Source organism: Sus scrofa, chromosome 13 (assembly GCF_054392235.1).
Source record: "Sus scrofa isolate SSC_HxYL_T2T_F1_AM1 chromosome 13, Sscrofa_HxYL_maternal_Yorkshire_Landrace_v2.0, whole genome shotgun sequence".
NCBI lineage: Eukaryota > Metazoa > Chordata > Mammalia > Artiodactyla > Suidae > Sus > Sus scrofa.
The window spans coordinates 130,834,610-130,858,991 of record NC_139395.1 but is presented as its reverse complement, the minus strand read 5'-3'; the positions used below and the strand labels follow the sequence as shown (position 1 = coordinate 130,858,991).

General features: G+C 36.3%; 1 protein-coding gene across 17 annotated transcripts in view; it reads right to left on the bottom strand.

The window, feature by feature from the left end:
• Positions 1–24,382, bottom strand: part of LOC106505748 (uncharacterized) — a 1,225,997-nt gene that overhangs the window by 553,064 nt on the left and 648,551 nt on the right. For 15 of the 17 annotated variants that reach the window (XR_014824369.1, XR_014824361.1, XR_014824366.1 and 12 more), the window contains one exon: positions 1,964–2,110. The gene's annotated coding sequence lies outside the window, so the exon portion shown is untranslated. Of the gene's footprint in view, positions 1–1,817; positions 2,111–24,382 lie in introns of all 17 variants that reach the window. The other 2 variants (XR_014824371.1, XR_014824365.1) reach the window with 1 other exon arrangement.

Sequence of the window (24,382 nt, the reverse complement as noted above, 5' to 3'; positions counted from 1 at the left end):
AATTATGTAAAATTAATTATTCAGTGCCTCAGTTGCATTAGCAGCATTTCACATGTTCAATAGACACATGTAGCCAGTGGTTATTATATTGAACAGGGAAAATGTACAACATTTTATCATTGCAAAAGTTCTATGGCAAAATATTGTACTAAAGCAACGAACCCACTTTCCACCCTGCACTATAAAGAATAAATTAACTTGCAAAAGTGCATTTTTTTCAACACATTCTGCCTTGAGTAATATGGTATTTTCATAAGGATATACAGGAAGAGGAATTTTACTGAGAAGCACTACAAGAGAAGTACCATCATCTCATGTTCTCCTGCTTCCCCTACTTGCAACACTGAATGTGTAAATGTCATTCTTTGAATGCAGCAGATGCTCAAAACCTCTCTCTTCATATAACCAGCGTGTGAAATCTTTTTCACAAGTCCTGTGAAATGGTTTATGTAGAAGTAGAGTTAATGTTCATTATAGTACTCATTCTCTCGCATATTTATTGACTATAAAACAACCAATATGTACTAAAAAACATATGATTATTTTGGAAGAAAAGTTTTTGGGTATTCAAACGAAGAACCATAAGAGAAAAAATAATATTTTGATACAAACACTAAATTGAGCACATCCTTTTTGCAAAGGTAGGGAATTTTGAAGAAAATCATGGAAGCATTAAAATTTTTTAATATAATAATGTTTAATGTAGTAAAAATTTTAGAAAACCAAAATGGCCATCAATACTATATTAACAAAACAAAATAATCACTTCCATACAAAGTGATATTATATAGACATAAAAGAGGATGACCAGAACAGACAGAAATGTAGTCTTCTCCCAAGAAAGAACTATGTGATTTCACATAAAGGAAATAAAAAATGTGCATATACCAAAAAAAAAAAAAAAAGTAAAGATAAACTCTGGTCAACAGTCCTTAGTATTTTTGGTATTTGCTATTCTCTATTTCTCTCTGTTTGTCTTGTTCTCTTTCTTCACCTGTCTTTGCTAATTTTTTTAAAATATTGAATATGTAACACTACTAAATGAAAATATATAATTTAATTTTTAAATTAAAAATTAAAAACCATTTCCTACCTGGATATCATTTTAGTACAGAGTTCAAATAACAAATACATGAAAATATGAACAAACAAGTAAACACAAAATAAATACAGCAAACTTTCCGAACACACTTAAAATATAGTTTGGGGACACATCTAGTAAATGAAATAGAGTTTACTTTTGAATCTGTTATAACAAGAAAATTATAAGGAATCAAGGTTTTACTTAGTTACTAGCCTTGATTAATAGTAGAAAAGGGCCAATGAAGAGAGTAAAGAGAATTTTAGAAATAAAAAATGGAACTGAGGATATATAGATTTATCCTGTGGCATTGTATCCTGGCAGTTATAGAACTATTCCCAAAGTTTGAGATTTAATTGAATTTTTAAAACCTTGAAAAGTGAAACAAATAAATCAAGAATACTAAACAAAGCAGTCTATGTTTATGACTCTGGCTATCAGCTTTCTGTATCTTTGTTTTTTTGAATATTTACTATGCAACTGCAGACAATAAGTGAATTTTCTAAAGAACACCCTTTAAAAGAAACTGAAAAAATATAAATTTTTCTCTCCTTTTGCTTTGAAACTTAATGAGATCAAGTTAATATGGTTATTACAAACTGAGGAGGGAAGAAAGAAGAATAAATGAAGGGGGTGGTGATGGGAGAAAAAGTTCTAAACCATTTCAGTGGAGTAAAGATCAATTTCATTTTAATATAATTTTTAATGGTTGTTCAAACTCATATAATGCACCCACACAAAAGGCTTCAGTTAACGGGTGTGTATTTTGAGCAGTTTCCCTCTTCGACCCTCCAGTTTAATTTCCGTCCTTCAAATGAGATGAATGGAGCGTGAAACAGGTCATATCTCAATGCTGACACATGGGTTGCAGATAGAACTCACAGCCTGGAGAAGCAGCCAGTTTGGAGATTAAATCAAAGCAGCTCTGAATAGATGGGAGGTCAGCCAGGGCCAGCTTTGACATTTGATAGGACCTTGTGATCAATCAGACCTTTCTTCACTCTTCCAGGCTTCCTTATGACAGTGGCCCTAAAAAACAGATGGGATATGTTACAAAGTGCAGGAGAAGCACTAGATTGTGAAAGGAGATAGGTGTCAATATTATCAAAGGGACAACTGTTATTTGAAGCAGCCAGCAAATCAGAAGGCCCTACTTTGCTGCAATCGCTATGTTAAAAGTTTGCCTTTCATGATGTGAAATCTGAGGCTCGAAAATGGTGAGCTAATCTTTAAACTGCTTTTTAAAATTTCTTACCTCCTATGCATTAAACTGTAAAGTTGGGATTTTCCTGATATCTTAAGATGAAATTTTAGCCAGTCTTCACTCTGTGAATAAGCCATTTGTTTCCAGCAAAGCCAATGTTACTTTTTACTCTGTTTCCTTGTCTTCTAGGGAACACACACACACACACACACACACACACACACACATGCACGCATGCAGAAATAAAACCACACGTGATAACCTTTAAGATAATGGAATCAAAGTGTATTAATGAGGAACACCTACTGGGCAGGGTCCTGAGCATGGTTTCAGGAAATCCCAGTCACGTAGCCAAGAGGGTCATGAAAAATGAATGGCCCTCAAGTGGCACTGTGACAGACTGTTTTAGTGAGTGGTAATGGGCCATCTCTAGGATGAAAGGCCATGTATTTATAACTATTCAGGCTAGTGGTTATCACACCATTCATTATGCCTGCCTGATTTAAGGGAGCTTCCTTTTACAGGGTGACATGGGAGCAAATGACTTCCAGGGGCATCATAGCTCTCTTCCCCCCTGTACCTACTGCTCCATCATGCCCAACCTCATCTGGGTCACATAAATATGCTTTCATATTCACACAGCACATTTTCTGGACTCATCCTGTCATAGGGTATTTGATATTGAACCTTAACCTCAGCACAATGTCTCACTTCAATGTAGATCGGGCTGGGAAGGCTGGATTGTGGGAGTCTGGCCTAAGGAAGGTTTGGATAAGGAGGAATGGCACAGATTCACCCTGATACCTTGCCCTTATAAAATATCTTGTTGGGAGGCTGCGAGCTAAAGTCCTTTGGCCTTAAAGACAACTACTGAGTCAATTTGCAAAATGAGTTTCCAAAGTCAGAGTTTTGCTTGACATGGACACCATCTTCACAGAGAAGGTAGCACTTGGCTCTCATTTTGTTTCTTGGGTACACTGGTTTGCCATTAGCTAAATGTGCAAAATTACTCAACCTCTCTGGACAATTTCTGATAAGAGACTAACCAATTGTAAGAAAATTTCTCTAAGTTACTTTCCAACGCTAATACTTTATAGTTGAAATTATAGTAATACAGAAACATAATACAACCAAAAATTCCAATGAGTAAATTAGATATTCTGGTAAAAGTAATTAATTTCAGGGAACTAGTTTGATGTAACTAACCCAATAGCAGTATGCAAAATTCCATTTTGGAAAGAAAAGAATATTTAAATATAACAGAAGAGTTATTAATTTGTTTATAATATATGACTTAGGTCCCTTAAGTTGTTAAGTGAACAAAAAAACTTCCTATTTCACACTAGACTATTGAGGAAGAAATATATATAACATACTTAGATTTTAACCAAGTTAATTCAGCTGTCATCCTAATATAGCTAAAGTACTTTAGTGGTTAAAATAAGGTATCTACAACAGTGTTTTCATGGCTATGTCACAGGCTTTTCTGAAGAGATGGTATAATAACTCTGATAAAACTTTCCAGAGAGAATCATAATACAATGGAGAGACTTTTTGAATTATGAAATGCATGTATGTTTATGTGTATATTTAATCTACACAAATCATGCCCTGATTCCGGCCCCCAAGAGTTCAGTTGTTTGTGAGAATTTAGAGATTATTTACAGAGAGTAGTTTTGGAGAATAATTTTATCATTGAAAAAAAATGTGACAAAAATCTTCGAAAATAGTAATTCTCTCTAGCACATTAATCCTTCAAGAGGTTTTTATGTCTCAAAGAAAGCTGTGTAAAATCAAAAGACTCCACAAAATACACGTTAGTTTGAGTCATTCTTTATAATTCCATTTAACTATTGCCAACTCCAGAAACAGTCACAATTGCCCTGAATCTTGTGCACATCTGATAAAGAAATCAGAAAGAATTGGCAGTTGGCAGTTGAGTAGCCAGAAGAGGAAGGAAAAACACTTTGCTGGTGTTTCCCAATTAATTTTCTTTTCAAGTGAAAGTTTAAAAAGAAAAAAATAAAACTGGAAATGACCTAAGGACTCTGGTGTGATAAGATAAACTTTGGCCTGACCATCACCCTGTTACTGAATGCATAGTCTGAGTACGAGGGAAAAAAAAAAAAAAAGCAGATAGTATTTTCCAACAAGTATTTTTTAAAATTATGCTGAAACTTGAAAATGAGAGATGTAAGGGATTCAATTGTTAAGAAATTAAGTCTGCTAGAGAATTAGAAGAAAAAGCAAATAAAAAGAAATATTTATCTTTCTCAGTAGAAAATTGACAGATCACTGTAAACCAGCTATAATGGAAAAAAAAGTCATTATATATATAAAAAAGAAATATTTAGTTAAGAACCTTAACCCAAATCCCATTTTTAAAAACTGTACTGGAGTTCCCATCATCGTGCAGTGGTTAACGAATCCGACTGGGAACCATGAGGTTGCAGGTTCAATCCCTGGCCTCACTTAGTGGATTAAGGATCCAGTGTTGCCGTGAGCTATAGTGTAGGTCGCAGATGTGGCTCAGATCCTGCGTTTGCTGTGGCTGTGGTGTAGGTCAGCAGCTACATCTCCGATTCAACCCCTAGCCTAGGAACTTTCATATGCCGTGGGTATGGCCCTAAAAAGACAAAATAAAACAAAAACTGTATGAATGCCAAATTCTTAAAAAATATCTTCTTTCTCAAATAGAACAGACAGTTGCTAACATTGAGTCTATTATATTCTATATTTTAATTGTCTTTTAAAAATAACAAAGTCAATGGTATCTGTCAGAATGACCTCAGATACATAAGGCATGTCATAAATGCTCTAGCACATAACAGTTTACCACACATGTCAGCCCCTTTTTTCCTTTTGAGAAACAGGTGACATTCTTGGTTACAGGCATAAACTTGGAGTTTTTGCTCTAGTCAACTAAATGTCTTGTAAAACTTGAGACTGATCCCTTAGGATCCTGTGCTCCTGATACTAAAAATAAATGTAACTGTCCAGTTCAACTGTTTCCCACATTCCAGACAATATTTAAGATCAGTCAAAGTTTTCTTAGAGGTAGAGGCTATAACCTGATGACAGAGTTTATTTCACCCCTTGGGTAATCACTTCTCTTTCAAAAATATCATGGGCTCAGATCTGGCAAAGGGGCCTGTTTGGATTCAAAACACCTCTCAGGCTATATCCATGAAAACACTGAAAGGGCTAACTGTGGTTGTGTTTCATTAGCATTGGGCCATGAAGAGGATCTACCTGTTAAGAGTTTAACTTGCTTGTTTATGCAAAGAGGCACAGGAGAGCTTCTTCGTCTGGAGTGATTAAGAACTCAGGCCTTCCAGACAGGCACACCTGAGCTCAAATTTCAGATCCACCTCCTACTACTGTGTGACATTGGGCAAGTCTTCCAAAAGTAGGAATACTAATGATATTACTCCAAAGGATAGTTACAAGAATTATCTAAAATGATTATATAAAACAATTTTCATAGTTCCTGGTACAGATAATGCATGCTATAAAGGTTAGCTATGGTTAAATATTAATCCAAACCATTGTACTTTTGAGTATTCTAACCTGGGAGAATTCCAAGGACACAAGGGAGCATTATGGCCTAATGCCCTTTTTAGCTATCATTTTATAAGTAAAGGAATTAATTAATCAAAATATCAAGTAAGACAGTGGAGAGGGAGGAAACTAAACTTGAGGTTGGCACACTTCAAATGGTGACTAAAGGATTCATTGACAATGTCATCCTATTAAACAGATTGGAATTTCATTCTCTTAAAATGTTGCATAATAGCCATTAGAACATTTTAGTATAGTCTGTCCTCTAGAATAAAAATGTATTTTTATCCATTTCTGTACAACAAATTATCCCAATATTTAGAGGCTAAAAACTGCAAAACACTTATTATCCAACAGGTTTTATAGATCAGGAATCCAGGAGCAGATTACCTGGCTAGACCTAGCTTAGATTCTCTTATGAATTAAATTGTTTTGCCTGGGGCTGCAGTCAACTCAAGAATTGATGGGATTTCTTGGATTGAGGATCCAAGCTTATTCCCATGGCTGTTGGCAGGCCTCAGAAGGTCTACTTTCAAGCTCCCTCCCAGGGAACTCACCATAGGCCTGCCTCATGACATGGCAGCTGGCTTCACGCAGGGTGAGCCACTCAAAAGAGTCAGAGAGCCTCCCAGATGGAAATGACAGCCTTCTATAACCTCATCTCAGGAGGGACATCTTATCACTTTTATATTCTCCTGGTTAGAACAGAGTCAATAAGCCCAGACCACAAGAAAGAGGAAGAGAATACATAAGAGTGTGAATACCAGGAGGCAGGGATTGTTGTGGGGCCGGTCGGGGGGACACTTTAGAAACTAACTACAGTCTATCTTCTGGCCCCAATGGTTTATATCCCTCTCAAATGCAAGATATATACTCACTGCTCCCAAATATCTCAAAATTTTCATTTCCACTTCAATAACAGCCTAAAGCCCTGAATCTCATCATCTGAATAAGGTCCAGGTATGGATGAGCTTCCTCAATTTTAATCCCTAAGCACAACTCCTAAGGATAGGAGTCTGTGAAATCTGCAGTCTGTGAAACAAAAGTTTCACACTTGCAGCCCCTGACCCAAAACACAACAGTGGGTTAGGCCACGTAATAACTACTATAGACAGTCCTGTTCAAAGTGGTGTGTGGGAGACCCAGGGGAATTAACTAGTCCATGGCAGTTCTGAAATTCGGCAGATACATGCTGGCAAATCTTTCATTAGATCTCATATCTGAAATAACTCCTCGTGTTTTTCCACTCTGTCCACTGGGCTCCCAGTTCCACCTTCTAAGTCATCTCTCCATTTTCACAAGAGGTGGAATATGTTAAAATTCTGGTGATTCAAAAGATAATTCCTCCCTATCACCTACGTTCCCTGCCCCCTCAGTCTAAGATGGTGATGTTTCTGCATATATTTCTTTTGAGAGCTTTGTAAATCCCCTATGAAACTTCTTGATGTCAAATCCAATAGACAAAAGCCATACACAAAAACTTCTTCTGTATAAACCCTTCTCTTCCTCAGGCTTCTCAAGAGATGACTCAAGGACCATGTCCCAAAACTTCCTAGAAGTCCTTAGTGTTCTATTGAGAGGCTCCTTGGCACAGCCTTAATCTCTTTGGAGCATCTTTAATCTGATGGAAGGTTCTCCGAGGTACCACCTTAGATTTTTTTCAAAATCTTAATAAAAGATTCTATGGCCACATCCTGGATTTTATCCCCTATTTCATATAAGGTTTTCCAGTGTTGCCCTAGATTTAACTTTTGCCTAAAGTAATTTTTTTTAAGCTTCCTGTACCATCTAAAGAGTCTGAGAGCTTTCAAACCATCATGTCCTGGCTTCTCTTTGTTTAACGGTCCTTCCCTGAGTTTCTCTCTCTTCTCATCTTACATTTTACTTCAAGCAGCAAGAAGAAACCAGGTGTTACCTAAACATGTTGCTTAGAAATCTCCGTAGCTAGATCTCCTAGTTCATCAGGCATATACTGTACTTTCCATATTACTGTAGGTAAAAGTATTGCTAATGTCTGCCCTTTTCTACAGCTGCCAGTAAGATTTTCCTCCCATTCCTTTTAAGCCTTAAATCTTCATTGTCAGTCTCCACAAAATTCAATGTCCTATGAATAGTGCATTTGAAGTTTTCAGTAATACTCTCCTCAAAATTCTTACAATGTTTCCAACTTCTGCACACTACCTGGTCCCGAAGCCACTCTTACATTTTAACTTTTGTCATGGCAGGAACACTTGCAGATACCAAAATCTCTATCAGTCAGAAGTTTGAGTTCATTCAGCATTTAGACAAGGAAAACCACTAGACTGATTGATAGATTAAATAGATGATAGATAGATAATAGATAGAGAGTAAATATATAGATAGTTTTTTTTTTAATGGGATTTGACATTACCCAATTCTGGGAGAAGGTAAATCAGCCTGCATGAGGCTGTCATTTTTAGTTTGACACTGAAGCTTGAAGTCCAACACAAGCAGTTGGAAAGACAAGAAGGCAGTAAAGTGGATCAGCTAAAAGACAAGCTGCAATTCACGAACATGACTTGAACCCATGAAAACAAACTATAAGAAACTGTTTGTTCTAATTGCTTCTGACGTTGGTGGTGTGAGTGTCCTGAAGCAGCCTGGGGGCCCTTGGTCATAAATCTATAATATGCATCTGGCCCAGGAGTAGGCAAAACTAAAAGAAGATCTCTTAGAAGGTAGAGCAGTTGCAGGCCTGGCTACTATGCTGCTTCACACCAATGAGGTGAGCCAGCAGAGAAGCAACGCAGGTACAATCTGTAAAGGAGGTGCTGCTACACTTCCATCCTCCAAATCTCCCACAACATCTATCTCATGGCCTATCTTCATCGAAACATACAGGAAAGGAAATTTAAGGAATGTGGCTTGGTCTAGTCAAGTTGATACATTAAAAAGCCACAACAATAAGCTCATTTAGTAATATATGAATGTACTTTTGAAGAAACTTTAGTTCACTTTATCTATTCAACAAATGCCAAAAACTATTCTAGGTGTCAGGAATACAAAAATGAAAAAAAGGAGACAAAAATTCCTGTTTTCTTGGAGTTGATTTTTTATTTCAGGAATGTTGACAATAACCAAAGTATACAGCAAGAAACTAAATTACATAGTACCTGCAAAGTTGAACAGTGCTATAAAAAAATCTGGAGACAGGGAATGGAACTGTAGACTAAGGAAGAATGCCATAGGTCTCATTGAGAAGGCAAATTTAAGCAAAGTCTTAAGAGAAATGAGGAAGTTGCATGAGTTAACCAAGCAGACATTTGAAGAGAATTTTCTTAGTGTCTACAAAATAGTACATAGCCCACGAATGAAGGGATTTAACAGTATATAACTGAATAAATGAATGAATAAAACTGAGTGGGAAAAATTGAAGTGAAATGTAATGGGAAGAAATAAACCAATGTAGGAGTGCTATTTCCCCATAGATTTTCACCCAGGTATCTTTCTAACAGATTAACCACTCTGAGAAAATATTTCTGCCTCCTGCAGTTAGGATTTTTGCTTGCACATATCCTGGCTAATTTAAAAATCAAATTCATTGCAATAGCTGATGGAATCAAAGAAAATGATTAGTTAGGCTTTGGGAGGAAGAAATCAGGGCAACTCACATGGTTTAGGTAAGAGGATTAATGATCAGTGAGGATCTCTTTAGAGTACCACTAAGAAAACGAGTCAGTGACCATGTTCTATTTTGCGTTATTCCACACAAGATTCAAATTCATGGGAGACCATCTCACTGTTCAAGCTGGGGTCACATGTCTGTTGGCTAGTGGGAAGAAAGGCAGGACAGCTGGACTGACAGGAACACCAAGATCACATGGAAAAGGGTGGTTTGTTCTTCAAAGGAAAAGCATGTGTTATTACCAAATGAAGGAAGAAGGGATACTGCATGGGAAAAAGCAGTAAATAACCGTCACCATCATTAAAACTCTTTGCAATTAGCTAATGGTCTACCATATGTAAATAATAGGTAAAGAGACTCTAGAAAGTATAAATCTCAAAGGTGTCAGTGTGATTTAAAGACAAGGCCAAGTATGAAGTTTTCCTACTTCTGTTCCTAGAACTAGGGCCATCTTCTATACCTAGGGTGGCTCATGCTTTGCCTACTCGGTAATGTTGCATAGAAACAAGTAGTAGAAGGAATGGAAGGGAAGAAATGTCTTGAACTAAATAGGGTGATTAGAAACACCTATCACCTAGAGTCATGGAATTGGCAATTAATTATCATTGAGATTACACAAAAAGCCAGGAGCATTGCAAACAGGATAAACATTCAGACTTTGGGGCTGTCTTAACTACAGATAAGATTACTTATTTCTCCTCAGTCTATTTATGTCAATGTCTTCTCGCTGTATTGCTAACATTCCACTGACTGTGTATTTTAGAAATATTAATTCAGAACATGAGTCTTTCTTTTCTTCTCCAAAATATCTTTGGCTATGTGATATTTTCACACAAAGGAGCTATTTTTGGCATTCAAAAATTGCTTTTCTTCCTGCTTGCAGGAAGAATTCACTCACTACCTACTAGTGCAAAATACTTATTTTGCTTAAGAAAAGGAAAAAAAAGGAGCCTCCTCCAAATGAAACAGAAAAAAATGTATTAAATTTTAAAAAGGAAAAGAAACGACTCCTCCTCTTTGAACCTTTTCCAGAACAACACATTGCTGCCTGTCTATTGTTCCAGAGGCTAATAGTTATGTAAGTGCCTCTTTAACAGTATCTATTTCATAGCCTCATTGTCATTCCTACAAAAGGAGCAGGCAATGGAATAATGACTCACTTTTCAACCACACCCTTATTTATATACAGAGCTCATCAAAGGAGAGATAACTGCACTCTTTTTTTTCAGTTTTCTTTGTTTCCTTCTTATTTTTCCTTTTTTCATCTTTGATGTTTGCATAGGACCTCTACGTCTATTGGCAATGTAGAGAAATTAGGCTAAGAAAAAAGAGATTAGAATCCCCTATTGTCTAGTAATTTACTGGGTGCTCTGAGGCCAATATTTTCTTTTAAGAGAGAAAAAAAGTGGAGATTTGTAAACAAGATTTTTGAAATTTGATGCTCAAATGGATATTACAGGGATTAGACTAAAAGGTCATTTTTTAACCTCTCCATTTAAATTCTTGGTTGCATGGTGATTTATATCACATCATTCTTTGTTAGGTAACTATAAAAAAACTTGATCATTGATTGATCAACAAGGTGAAGGAGGAGGGTGTGAAAATCAACTCTCACCATAAATACATCAAAATACATCTACTATGGAAAAATTCTCACTAAAAAATAGCTAGAAACTGGAAGAAAGATTGCTGTACAACCAAGACTGTAAGAAAGGTCCACATGGAATCAGGTAGGAAAGGAAGAAAAACAATCATGTTGGGACTTGTGCCCCTGGGAGGTGACTCAGAGGGAAAGAGAGATGGGTAGAGCTCTACCTTGGAGAGTGAGCCATTCCAACCACATATTGGGTACCCTAGCCCTGGAGTCCAACACAGGGAAGTCAAGCTACTTGGCTATTTGGAGAGTTAGTGGGACTAAGAGGAGGGCTGTGTGAAGCCTGGACTATGCTCATAAGGAGCATGTGAATATTTGCGTACTCTTGAAGCAAGTTGGAGAGGGTGGACTGAGAATGTATGAGTGGTTACTAATTTTCTGCCATGGCCCCAGTGCATCCCCTGCCCCTCAGCCTGAGCCAAGCAAAAGCTTCAGTCCCACTTACTTCAAATTACACCTGCTCACTGGAACAAGGGTTGCCAGGCATGAGGAAAGAGCTTAGTAATGAGAAACACAAGGGACTTAGACAAGCAGCAGCAGAATAGTGTGGGGACAATCATGACTGGTGCTTACACAGGCAGTGCCTCAGAAGCAACAAGCAGACTGCCACATCCTGTACCCTGGCACAGGCAAGGAGCCCACAGGGGACCCACATGCCCTGCAGCATGGCTCCCCAACAGTGGAAGAGGCTTATGGAAGTAACTGACAATGAAAGATGAAAGAGACTCAGACCCAAAGTTGCCTTTGAGCAGGGCAGGTGCAGGCATTACTGCTGCTTGCATGGGCAGTGCATCAGAAGTAACCCAAACCTCCATGTGCACCAGGCCACCATAGCCTGCAATCCATCACAAGCTGAGAGCATGCACAGGCCCCTCTTGCTTCAGCACTGTTTCCTTCTTGGGAAAAGGTGCCAGTGCTAGGAGAGGGGAAAGCACATTTACAGAAAAAAAGAATCAGCTTAGACCTGACCTGTTGGGCTTCAGCTCCAACAACGTGGGATCAGACCCCAACCTCAATAAGGCAGTGATAGCCCCTGAGCATAGGGGAAGCTCCACGTCACACCTGAGTCTGTAGCTAGCCTCTCCACCTCCACTCCTACATCTTGCCAAGGTGATAGCTGCCAGCATACCTTAAAGAAAGACATGAAGTGTGTTCATGTCAAATCCAGCTTTTCCACCAAAGGCACAAGGCACACATGCACTTAATAAGGACACTTCCACATAAGGATACCCCTTCAAAAATGCAATAGGTAACAATTTTAACTAAATCCATAGATATAAGAGTAAGCAAAATCAGAAGACAGAGGAATTGTTCTCAACTGAAAAATCATGAGAAAACCCCTGAAAAAATAAATAAATAATGAAACAGAAATAAGCAATTTACCAGATAAAGAATTTAAAGCACCAGTAAAAAAGACTGCTAGTTAAACTTAGGAAAACAATAGATGAACACAGTGATATTTTTACAAGGAACCAGAACATATAAAAAAGAACCAGTAAGAAATGAAGAATACAGTAACTGAAAGGAAAAACACACAAGTAGGAGTTAAACAGCAGACTAGGAAGTGAAGAAAAACGCATAAATGATCTGGAAGACAAAATAATAGAATTCATCCAATCAAAACAGCAAAAAGAAAGACAAATTTAAAAAATGAGAACAGCTAAAGAGATTTCTGGGATAACATCAAGCATAATAACATTCACATAATAGGGGTCCGAGGAGGAGAAGACAGAGAGGAGGGTCAAGCATATATATGGTGAAACTATGTAAAAAGGATTATGTACCATAATCAGTGGGCTTTATTCCAGGGATGCAAGGTTGCCTCAATAATCTTAAATCAATGTGATATACCAAATTAACAAACTAAAAAACAAAATCCATTTGATTATCTCAATAGTTGCAGAAAAATCATTTGACAAAATTCAACATTGATTCTTGGTAAGAACTCTCATTCAGGATCCACTATGTAGCTCATAGAAAACTATTCAATACTCTATGATAGCCTATATGGGAAAATAATCTGAAAAAGAATGGATATACATGCATATGTATGGCTGATTCACTTTGCTATACACCTGAAACCATATAACATTTTAAGTCATCAATACTCCTAATAAAATGTATTAAAAAAATAACTTTCATCATAGTGGGCATAAGGGGACCATATCTCAACATAAGAAAGGCCTTTTATGACAATCCCACAGCTAACCTTATACTCAATGGTGAAAAGATGAAAGCTGTTCTCCTAAACTCAGGAATGAGATAAGGATGCCCATTCATGCCACTTTTATTTAATATAGTCCTGGAAGTCCTAGCCACTGCAATAAGACAAGAAAAAGATTAGACGTCCAAATTGGAAAGGAAAAAGTTTTAAAACTGTCACTGTTTGTTCAATACTTGATACAACAGATAGAAAATCCTAAAGTCTCTACCCAAAAACTATTAGAATTAATAAATAAATTAAGCAAGGTTACAGGATACAAGATTAATATACAGACATCTGTTGCTTTTCTATAAACCAAAATTGAACTATTAGGGAAAAAAAGCAGAAAACTAATCCTGTTAAAAATGCCATCAAAAGGAACAAAATATCTTGTAGTCCCCATATGTCTCAGTGGGTTAAAGATCTGGTTTTGTCACTGCAGTGGCACAGGTATCTGCCATGGTGTGGGTTTGATCCCTGGACTGGATACTTCTGCATGCAGCAGGTTCAGCTAATTAACAAATTAATTAATTAAAAAATGAGAGATTTGGACCAAATAAACTTAAGCAAGGAGGTAAAAGACCTATACTTTGAAAACTACACAACACTGATGAAGGATACTGAAGATGGCACAAAGGAAGGGAAAGATATTCTGTACTCTTGGATTGGAAGAATTAATACCATTAAAATGGCCATACTACCCAAAGCAACCTACAGATTTAATGAAACCTCTATCAAAATGCCCGTGACATTTTTCTCAGAACTAGAATGAATAATCCTAAAATTTATATGGAACCAAAAGATTATGAATAACCAAAGAAATCTTGAGTAAAAAAGAACAAAGCTGGATTTATGCTCCCTGATTTCAGACTATACTACAAAGGTACAGTAATCAAAACAGTGTGATACTGGCACAAAAGGAAGACACATAGATCAATGGAATAGAATAGAGAGCCCACCCACATACCTATGGCCAATTAATCTACATACAATGGAGAAAGACAGTCTCTTCAGTTAGTGGTGCTAGGAAAATTGGACACCTACATGTAAAAGAATGAGATTAAACTATTTCTTTACACTGCATACAAAAATAAACTAAAAATAAATAAACTCCTAGAAGAGAACATAGGTAGAACATTCTTTGACATTAACTGTAGCAATATTTTTTGGACTTGTCTCCAAAGCAATAGAAATAAAAGCAAAAATAAACAAATAGGACCTAATTTTAAAGTTTTACAGAGCAAGGAAGCCACTAAAAAAACAAGTAATGACAGAATGGGAGAAAATATTTGTAAATGATATGACCAACAAGAGGTTAATATCCAAAAAATAAAATGGTCCATAAAACTCAATATCATAAAAACAAATACCCAGGAGTCCCTATTGTGGCACAGTGGGTTAAGGATCTGACATTGTCTCTTCAGTGGGCTGGGTCACTGCTGAGGAGCAGGTTTGATCCCTGGTCTGGTGCAGTGGGTTAAGAATCTGGCATTGCATCAGTTGTGGAATTTCCATATGTCACAGGTGCAGCCAAAAAACAACAACAAATAAACACCCAGATTAAAAAATGGGCAGAAGACCAGAATAGACATTTTTCCAAAGAAGACATATAGATGGCTATAACATGAAAAAATACAAAACATCATTAATTACAGAAATGCAAATAAATATCACAATGAGATATTATCTCACATCTGTCAGAATAGCTATCATTAAAAAGTATACAAATAGGAATAACTGTTATGGTTCAGTTGGTTAAGAAACTGACATAGTGTCTGTAAGGATGCAGTTTCAATCCCTGGCCTCACTTGGTGGGTTAAGGATCCAACATTGCCAAAAGCTGCAGTGTGGGTCACAGATGTGGTTTGGATCTGGGTGTTGCTATGGTTATGGTGTAGGCTGGCAGCTACAGCTGATTCGATCCCTAGCCCAAGAAAATCCATATACTGCAGGTGTGACCTTAAAAAGAAAAAAAAAAGTGTACAAATAACAAATATTGGTGAGGATGTGGAGAAAAGGGAACCCTTGTACACTGTTGATGGGAGTGTAAATTGGTGCCCTCACTTAGAGAATACGGATGTTGCTCAAAAAACTAAAAATAGAACTACCATACGATCCAACAATTCCACTGTTGGGTATATATAAGGAAAAAAAAAAAAAGACAGGACTAATTCAAAAAGCTACATTCACTCCAATGTTTGTAGTATCATTATTGACAATAGCCAAGACACAGAAGCAACCTAAGTGTCCATCAACAGATGAAAGAATAAAATGTGGCATATATATATATATATATATAATTATTTTTATGGCATATTATTCAGCCATAAAAAATAATGAAATTCTGCCATTTGCAACAATGTGGATGGACCTAGAAAGTATTTAGCTTAGAGAAATAAGTCAAAGACAAATACTGTATGTTATCACATATGTGGAATCTAAAACATAAAATGAAAGAATATAGTAAAACAGAAACAGATTCATGGATATAGAACACAAACTAATGAATACCAGTGGTAAGAGGGAAGGAAGGGTGGAAATATTGGGATATGATAGTAAAAGATATAAACTGCTGTATATAAAATAGATAAGCAGTAAGGATATATTATACAGCAGAGCAAAATATAGAAATTATTTTGTAATAACTTTAAATGGAATAAAATCTTTAAAAATACTAAATCATCATAATGTATGCTTGAAACTAATATTGTAAATAACTATATTTCAATACAAAAATATAACTAACTAAATAAAAATAAGCTTGATTAAATGACTCTCTCTGGAATTAGGCATAGAATGACATATCACTTTTACCAGCATTTTTGCAATATTTTTGGAGGGCCCTACTTTAGAAAATTCTGCAAGTAATCTTAGTCTTTTAAAAATTATTTATTTATTTTTTGCTTTTGGGGGCCACACCCATGGCATATGGAAGGTCACAGGCTGGGGTCTGAATCTGAGCTGCAGCTGCCAGCCTACACCAGGCTATAGCAAGGCAGGATCTGAGCCGCATCACTGACCTCCACCGCAGCTCACAGTAACACAGGATCCTTAACCCACTGAGTGGGGCCAGGGATCAAACCTGCATCCTCATGGATACTAGTTGAGTGCGCTACTGCTTTGCCACATTGGGCACTCCCAAGTAGTCTTAGTTCTTAAAAATTATCAAAGTGCAATTTAGAGCACTTAAACCCTTGGGATACTGATCAGTGAACAACTGATCTAGAAAATTAACAATACCTTCCAGAAGTGTTATTAGCATAAGGATTAAAAAAAAAAAAGCCTTTATATGGAGAAAACCAGGCTAAACTAAAAAGCATAAATGCTTTTTAGAATAAATTATTTTTCTATGAGATTATATGTGTATAATAGAAAATAAAAAACATGTTACTATAGACAGAATCACAATACAAGAAAACAAAATCTTCTAGGAAATAGGTAGTCACAATTTGCCTGATGCCTTCCAGTAATAAGATGAGGTCATCCAGAATTGCACCAAAACATGGGGAAGTGATTGAGAGAAGACCTAGTCCCCAGGGGACCATGCCTTGTCCTCTCCCTCCCCAAGACCTTAATTTTCTCTTATAAAGAATTTAGAACAATATGGTTCTTCCAAAGCTACAGGTTTATAACTCTGGTGGGTCACAACTCCACACTGACACTTTCTAATCACCTTAGGATTTTTACTTCAAATTCCACTTTCTTTCTTTTACCCACCAGTTACTTATTACTTGTTCCAAACTCTCTTCTCAGCACCATTCCTGATACCTGAACTTAGCCTCTTCAGACACTTGATGACCACTCTGTCTTAGGCTGAGACTATGTCTCATTCTACTCCATATCTCTAGCACTAGCACCCAGCCAAACACTTAGTAAGTGGGTGTTTGATGAATGAATGATACATAAATAAATAAAGACAGGGATGTATGTTAAGGGAATAAATGATAAATGGGATAAAAGATTCATCTCGAATATCACTGAAAAAGTAGACGACAGATTTTTTGATGACAATTTCAATTTTCTGTGAAAATATAGTACTAGAGAGTGACCATGTTACGAAATAACTTAGTGCTCAGTTTTACTAACATTATAGATAAAATGGGCTATTTGTAGGCCTGTTTGCTCCTACAGTGAGAACTTGACTCCTTTATAAGTTGAGTTGTGTTCTCAGGTCCAATGTAATGCCTGACTTGTATGCTCTTTACATTGGACAACATCAGAAAGATAACATAGAAATTAACTCAGTACTCCATAATTGTAATGTTTTATGGAGGCTTTAAATGCTAAGAGTCATGATCTGACACACAGAATACAGCTCTCTGCCCTTATCCAGGCATCAAGCACATTGCTTAGAGGAGTGTGACACTATGTCAAAGGGAGAAAAAGTGCTCTGTGACTCTGAAGACAGAATCATCATCCAAGGTAGCAGTCACGAGGATCAAGATTTCAAAAAAACCTGAAGAAGGCCAAGACTTCTAGTGGTGCAATGGGGCTCCCTCTGAAGTAGCCAGCTCACAGATCACTAGGCATATTTAAGAAAGAAAATACCTGGCATTTGTGCAAAAGTTTAAAACTGACAAAAAATTTACATTTTAAGCCTAAAGAATTCTGGGCCACCCTGAGGCTTCCCTGTGCATTGAGCAGCCATTCCAAACTAGATCTTGACTGACGGCCTTTTTAAAAATGGGGTGCACGGGCTTACCTAGTCTATCCATTCATGCATCTATCCATTATTTTACTAATAAAAACTCCTCTCTTAAACCTCTCTTTCCTAGGAGTGCTTATGCTCACAACACCTGGTACATTTCCTTTACCCTCTGTTGTCCCCTCCCAGGTATTCTTTGCTCTCCTTCCCTCCTGATGCTCAGACATGATTGTTCCAATCCAGGACTCTTGCCTGCACACCTTGCAGGATATGCATTCTCTGTTTTCTAACCACTCACTCTGACTTCTTTCCTCTTCACAAGACAAACTCTAGAGTTTGGGGGAATAAAATCACTCACATTGGTTATTTTATTTTTATTTTTATTATTATTATTTTTTTGTCTTTTTGCCTTTTCTAGGGCCACTTCCCGTGGCATATGGAGGTTCCCAGGCTAGGGATCAAATCAGAGCTGCAGCTGCTGGCCTACACCAGAGCCACAGCAATGCGGGATCCGAGCCACGTCTGCGACCTACACCACAGCTCACGGCAACGCCGGATCCTTAATCCACTGAGCAAGGCCAGGAATCGAACCTGCAACCTCATGGTTCCTAGTCGGATTTGTTAACCACTGAGCCACAACGGGAACTCCTATTTTATTTTTATATCACCACGTGAAGAAGACAACATTAGTGTTAATATTCCCATTTTTGAGATGAAGAAACTCATGGAGGTAAAATGACAGGACCAGCAGGACCCTGAATCTGACCCCTCTGGCTCCAAGCTTGGTGGTCTTTCCATCACTGTAAATGGGACAGTCAGGAACTTATGATTTAAATGGGTAATTCCTTCTTAACACTAGAAAGGCTCTTTCTACTTTATGTATATATGATTCAATTTTTAAGTGTTATTTGTCTGTCGATAAAACTAATATGGGGATCTATAAATGTTCCTAATACCAATCTCTTTTTATAGAGTACATTGTAGCAGTTATAAACCCAAGGTACTATTATTTAAGTTAGTTAAGATACTTTAAGATTATACAGAGGCCAATTTTATCTCACCACTATTGCTATTGTGTCATTTTAACTCAGATAGGTTAATTTTTTAAAAAAGAAAGTAATTCTAAAGGTAGTAAGCTACAATGGTATAGAAAAATCTTTGCCAGCTAGCTATAAAATTCTGAAAATTAATAAAATCATCACCTCCTTAAAATTTTCTCTAGAATTGCATTGTCAGGAACTCATTCTTTCTAAATATGGCTGTTGGCAAATAGTCACTCTTAAATATAAAAAAAGTTTAGTTAAGACTTTGCATACATATTAGGGTGTATATTTTTTACTCAGTAATATTATAATCTAAACAACTGTTTCTTTGTGGCATAAATGAACCAAAATGATTTATGCTGGGGAACTAGAAAAGAAACTCCAAGAAACGAGCCTCCAAATGTTTGTGGTAGATAGTTCAGCCTGGTCTGGAGGAAAATCAGAGTCTTATTTCAGCCCTATATTCACATACTGTCAGTCTTTGAGTATCCAAGTAGGATGATGATAAATGTTACAAGAATCCAGGCAGACGGAGGCTACATAGATCATCAGTCCTCAGTAGGATCTTGCTGAAGGCCAACTTTTGGTGAATAAAATAGTTATGATCGCCATAAGTTTGGGGGCATAAAATGTGCTAAATTTGCATAAAATTTACATAAACCTACCTAAATGATTCCAGCTGCCACAGAAAAATATATGGGCATCTTCTTCCATTATCTTAAACCTCATATACCTTAAAAATGAGAGAAGGGCTTAGGAGAACTTGCTTGCAATATTCTCTGAAGAATGCTATTACAGAATTTGATAGCTTGATTAGATAAAATAACTGGGCTAAAACAATCTGGCTAATTTTAATTCAAGTAAACCCACTTTTAAAAATGTTCATTGTTGCCAATGTGCCTAAAACATGTCCTTTTTTTCCTCTCCTTAATTAGTCCAGTATATGGTATGGAATATTATTAGAGGAGACAGGGTCATGTAAGTATGAAAGCTTGAATGAGTTCTAATCCTAGGCCCATCCTCTATGGCCTTGAGATACATGGCAAATACTTGAAATTCTTTCATTTTCTATTTTCTCAGTTATAGAACAGAAGATGGGGGTTCTCTACTAACCGTACAGAAGATCATTTGAGAGCTTTGATAAAAAGCCTTGACAATCTCAAGACCTATTCTAAGGGATCCTGATTTGAAGGTGAGGAAACTGAAATTGATATTAATAACCAGCATAGTTTTGGTCAGAGCACCAGTTAAGACTTGCCTGACAAGAAGTCTAGAGGTCCCTAACAAATCTAACAGTTTATGTCTGCTTAACTCTTTGATGTTTAAGTATCTTGAAACTCTATAACCCCTGTGAAGGTCAAGTACTTGAAGAATTTGAGGTCTTAAAATAGCACAGGATTAGGAGTGAAGGGTTAGAATTCTGATGTCTTTCACTCACTCAATGCTTTACATTTGCCACTCACTGTAAGCTTTCCACATATCTATAAAGTGAAGACTGATTCATTTTAAAGGTCTCTCTTAGGTTTAAAACTCTACAAAGAACTGATATGAATCTAAGTTATGTGACAGAGACAATCTCTGTGTAATTGACATGAACCTCATGGATGGAAGCTTCAGCACATTGAAACCTGATTCAAATCAAGCTCTAGCCCTTCTCTACTAAGAATTTCCCAACTGTCTCATATTTCTATTTCTATTTTAAAATAGAAATATGGAGCAAAGAGGGAAGAAAGTGTGTTTAAAAACTTTTGCTTAAAATTTTGATTATTGTGTGTATCTCTATCAAGCCCTCGGTTTAATATCATGCAAAATATTTGCAATATAGACAAAACTGGACTATCTCTGCTTTGCGGCTTGCAGAAAGAACTGTGCAGTATATATGAAACTTTTATAAATCTGTTTGCAGTGGTCAATATTCTAGAGGCAGTAGAAAAATAGATTTTCTGATAAGGCATCAGTTTTGCAGTGAACACAATGAAATATGTCACTTTCAAGTTTGAGTCCATTTTTGAAATTCTAGGCAAAGCCATCACAGCCCCTGTCATGGAGGCTGGATAATTGGGATTCATTGCAAAACCTACATTCTCTAAGAGATGATTGACATCCCTGCAATTTGTGCCGTGTGAAAGTGGCCACATTGTCAAAACCTGGGCAAACACAATCATCTCAAAAAATTAATTGGAATTTAGTTGAATACAGAGATATAGAGAAGTTTTTTCATATCTTTTAGTTCATGATTTTTAAATACATGAATTAGAATAAAATAATTCATCTAGACTTATACTCTCCAATATGGTAGCCACTAGCCACATGTGGCTATTGACACTGAAAATGAGTCTGTTTCAAACTTAGGTATGCTGTATATACATGATATCACCAGACTTCTTTCTAAGACTCAAGTTTTTTCTTTACAAATGCAAAATATCTCATTAAATTTTTTTATACTTATTGTATGTTGAAGAAATAGTGTTTTGGATATATCAGGTAAAATAAATAGCAAAATTAATCTCACTTTTTAATTTTTAATGTGATTATTAGAAAATATAAATTATTTACATGGCTCACATTAGATTTCTATTTGATGATATTGTTTTTAGCAAAAGATGAGAGAATGTACCTTCTCAAAACAGCTTCATTGGTGCTACTGGAAGCTCATTAGAGCATATATATATATATATGAATTAAAGATTGTAATAATTGTTCCATACTAATTTATTTGTGCTACACTCATACTAATGCCTCTCTAAACTATAAAACTGTAGTTCCAGAATAATTTTTATTTATGTTAAAAGGACTTAGATATATAACAGAGAGCCTTAAAGAATCTTAGAAGTGCTAGATATACTAAAAAGTCATTTATCTCATTCCCACCTTTTTAAGAGGCTAAGAAATAGTCTTATTTTTTACAAAAGAACTTATATTCAAAGGTACTGTTTTTTTGGTTTGTACCTTTTGATTGCCTTCATCTAATTCTGCCCTTCCCTACCTCTGGTAACTACAAATATGATCTATTTTTGTATGAGTTTGTTTGCTTTTGAAGTATAATTGACCTGCAGTATTATGTATAATACACTACGTTATTTCTGTTACACAACATAGTGATTTGGCATTTCTATACATTTCAAAATGATCATCATGGTAAGTCTAGTTACAATATGGTAACATAGTTATTGACTATATTCTTTATTAATTTTCGAGGCCATTTAAAAGATAGTCTCAAGATTAAAGGACAGTAGTCCTTCTAAATACTGCTTTGACTGAATTAACCAGTTGTTTTGATCAAATTCGATGAAGCGTAGTGTATAAAATGCCTGTTACAGTACCTGTGTATGCTAGGTGCTCAGTCAATGTTAATTATATCTCAATCACTCAAGAGATGTCAGTGTAACTAAAAAGTTAGGATGCTTAAACATTAATATTCTTTCTTTTCATTTCAGCATTCTGATTTTGTTTAAATTTTGACATTCTGATTGCAATGTATATTCCTTATATGTAACTTGGAAAATATAAAAATATAACATTGGGAATATAAAGAATAACAAAAATAATTGTCTCCTTTTATTTTATCCAATCATTTTTATCTCACAATTTCTTTTCCTTTAGCATTTGTTTTTCTCAGAGTTTTATGCTACCTCAGTCTCTCTAACTCTGTTCTCTTTACCAGGAAACCACTTTAGTGAGCTTGACAATACTTGGTGCTCAGGGAAAGATGAAATAACATTAACATCAGTACAGCCTCCCGGCCACTTAGGGAAGACCAAGAGTGTTGGTATCTCTATGGGGTCACTGGCATTTTAACTTTAAAACTCAGTGGTGTCATTGCACCTAGAAGTTGTCAAACTTAGGGGAACCAATTTCCATGAAAAACAATTGTTTACAAAGATGAAAAATGACAAGTTCACATCAGTCATTGAGACATTCTATAAAATAATCTGCATGGGAAACTAAATTATGATTATTAACTTGCTTGAGGTAGCTGGATTTAATTTGTATCACCAAACAGTAAAGGCCAGATGCATTTATCCACACTCTAGAATATGCCTGCCAAGGGGTCTAGGGAATTTGCAGGACTAGCGATAACATTCTCTTCCCCTAGGGAGTACTGGAGATAATTCTGGCAAATGTTACTATTTGACATTTCTTTTTAATTATTCTAGGATAACCATCTCTCTTCTTTTAATACTTTCGTTCTACAAAAGGGTATCATAAAATTGGTTAAATTAAAGATTACTACATCACAACCACATTCCAATTTTGCTTTAGTAAGAAGTCTCTTTGATTAGAGTTTTAGGTGTTATCAAGACTTTTCAGTTCTACATTTACAGGTGTCTCTTGGTTTACCCAGAGGGAGTGCTAATCAAATCTACTACAAGTATATTTTACCAGGCCAAGTCATTGAAGGTGATGCTGTTTCCAACCTCTTGGTGGACGCCTTACTACTTGTATCTTGTATTGATTGCACAAGGCCTCCTATAGACTCTCTTTAGTAACAGAAGTATTGAACTTCTTTCTAAATAATTTAGGACATGTCTAAATGCATTTTCCATGGGGAATTTAGACCTATGTGACTCAGTCACTTTAGAGAACACAGTATTGTCATCTAAAAATTCCAGATCTAGACAACCAGATAATTTCCATTGGAAGGGTAAATGCTTCTGTATTTTAATTCCTCCCTAGCCTTCCAAGGCAAATGGGTCTCTTACACTACTTTCCAATGCCAAGTAAAAAATCATTAAGTGGGCCTTTGGCAACGCTTGGCTTCATTAAGTGATGTTTCCATTTAAAATTACAAATATAAAAATGATCCTATGTTCCACTTGCCTCCAACATAGGATAGATCTATTTACTTCAGATTTAGTGTAGACTCAGGATTGTGTATAATGCTTTACTCTAAAGGAACAACCTGACTCAGATGTCTATGTAATTTCTATGAACTCAGAACAAATTTTCTAAAACAAAGGCACTATACAATATTTAAGAAAGTTTACTTCTTGTATTTTATAGCTTTTTAGAAGAGTATAGATTATAATGTTTATAACTATTTCATTTTTTATATCTCTGGGGATCTCTGTTACATCAAACCAGGTTCTGTCTTTTCCCCATCACAGTCTGTATTTTACAATTATTCCTAGTACCGCTAGGTTAAATTTTTTTTTTTTTTTTTTTTGCTTTTTTTTAGGGCTGAACCTATGGAATATGGAAGTTCCCAGGCTAGCAGTCAAATCAGAGCTACATCTGCTGGCCTATGCCACAGCCACAGCAACTCGGAATCTGAGCCACATCTGTGACCTACACCACAGCTCATGGCAATACTGGATCGTTAGCCCACTGAGCAAGGCCAGGGA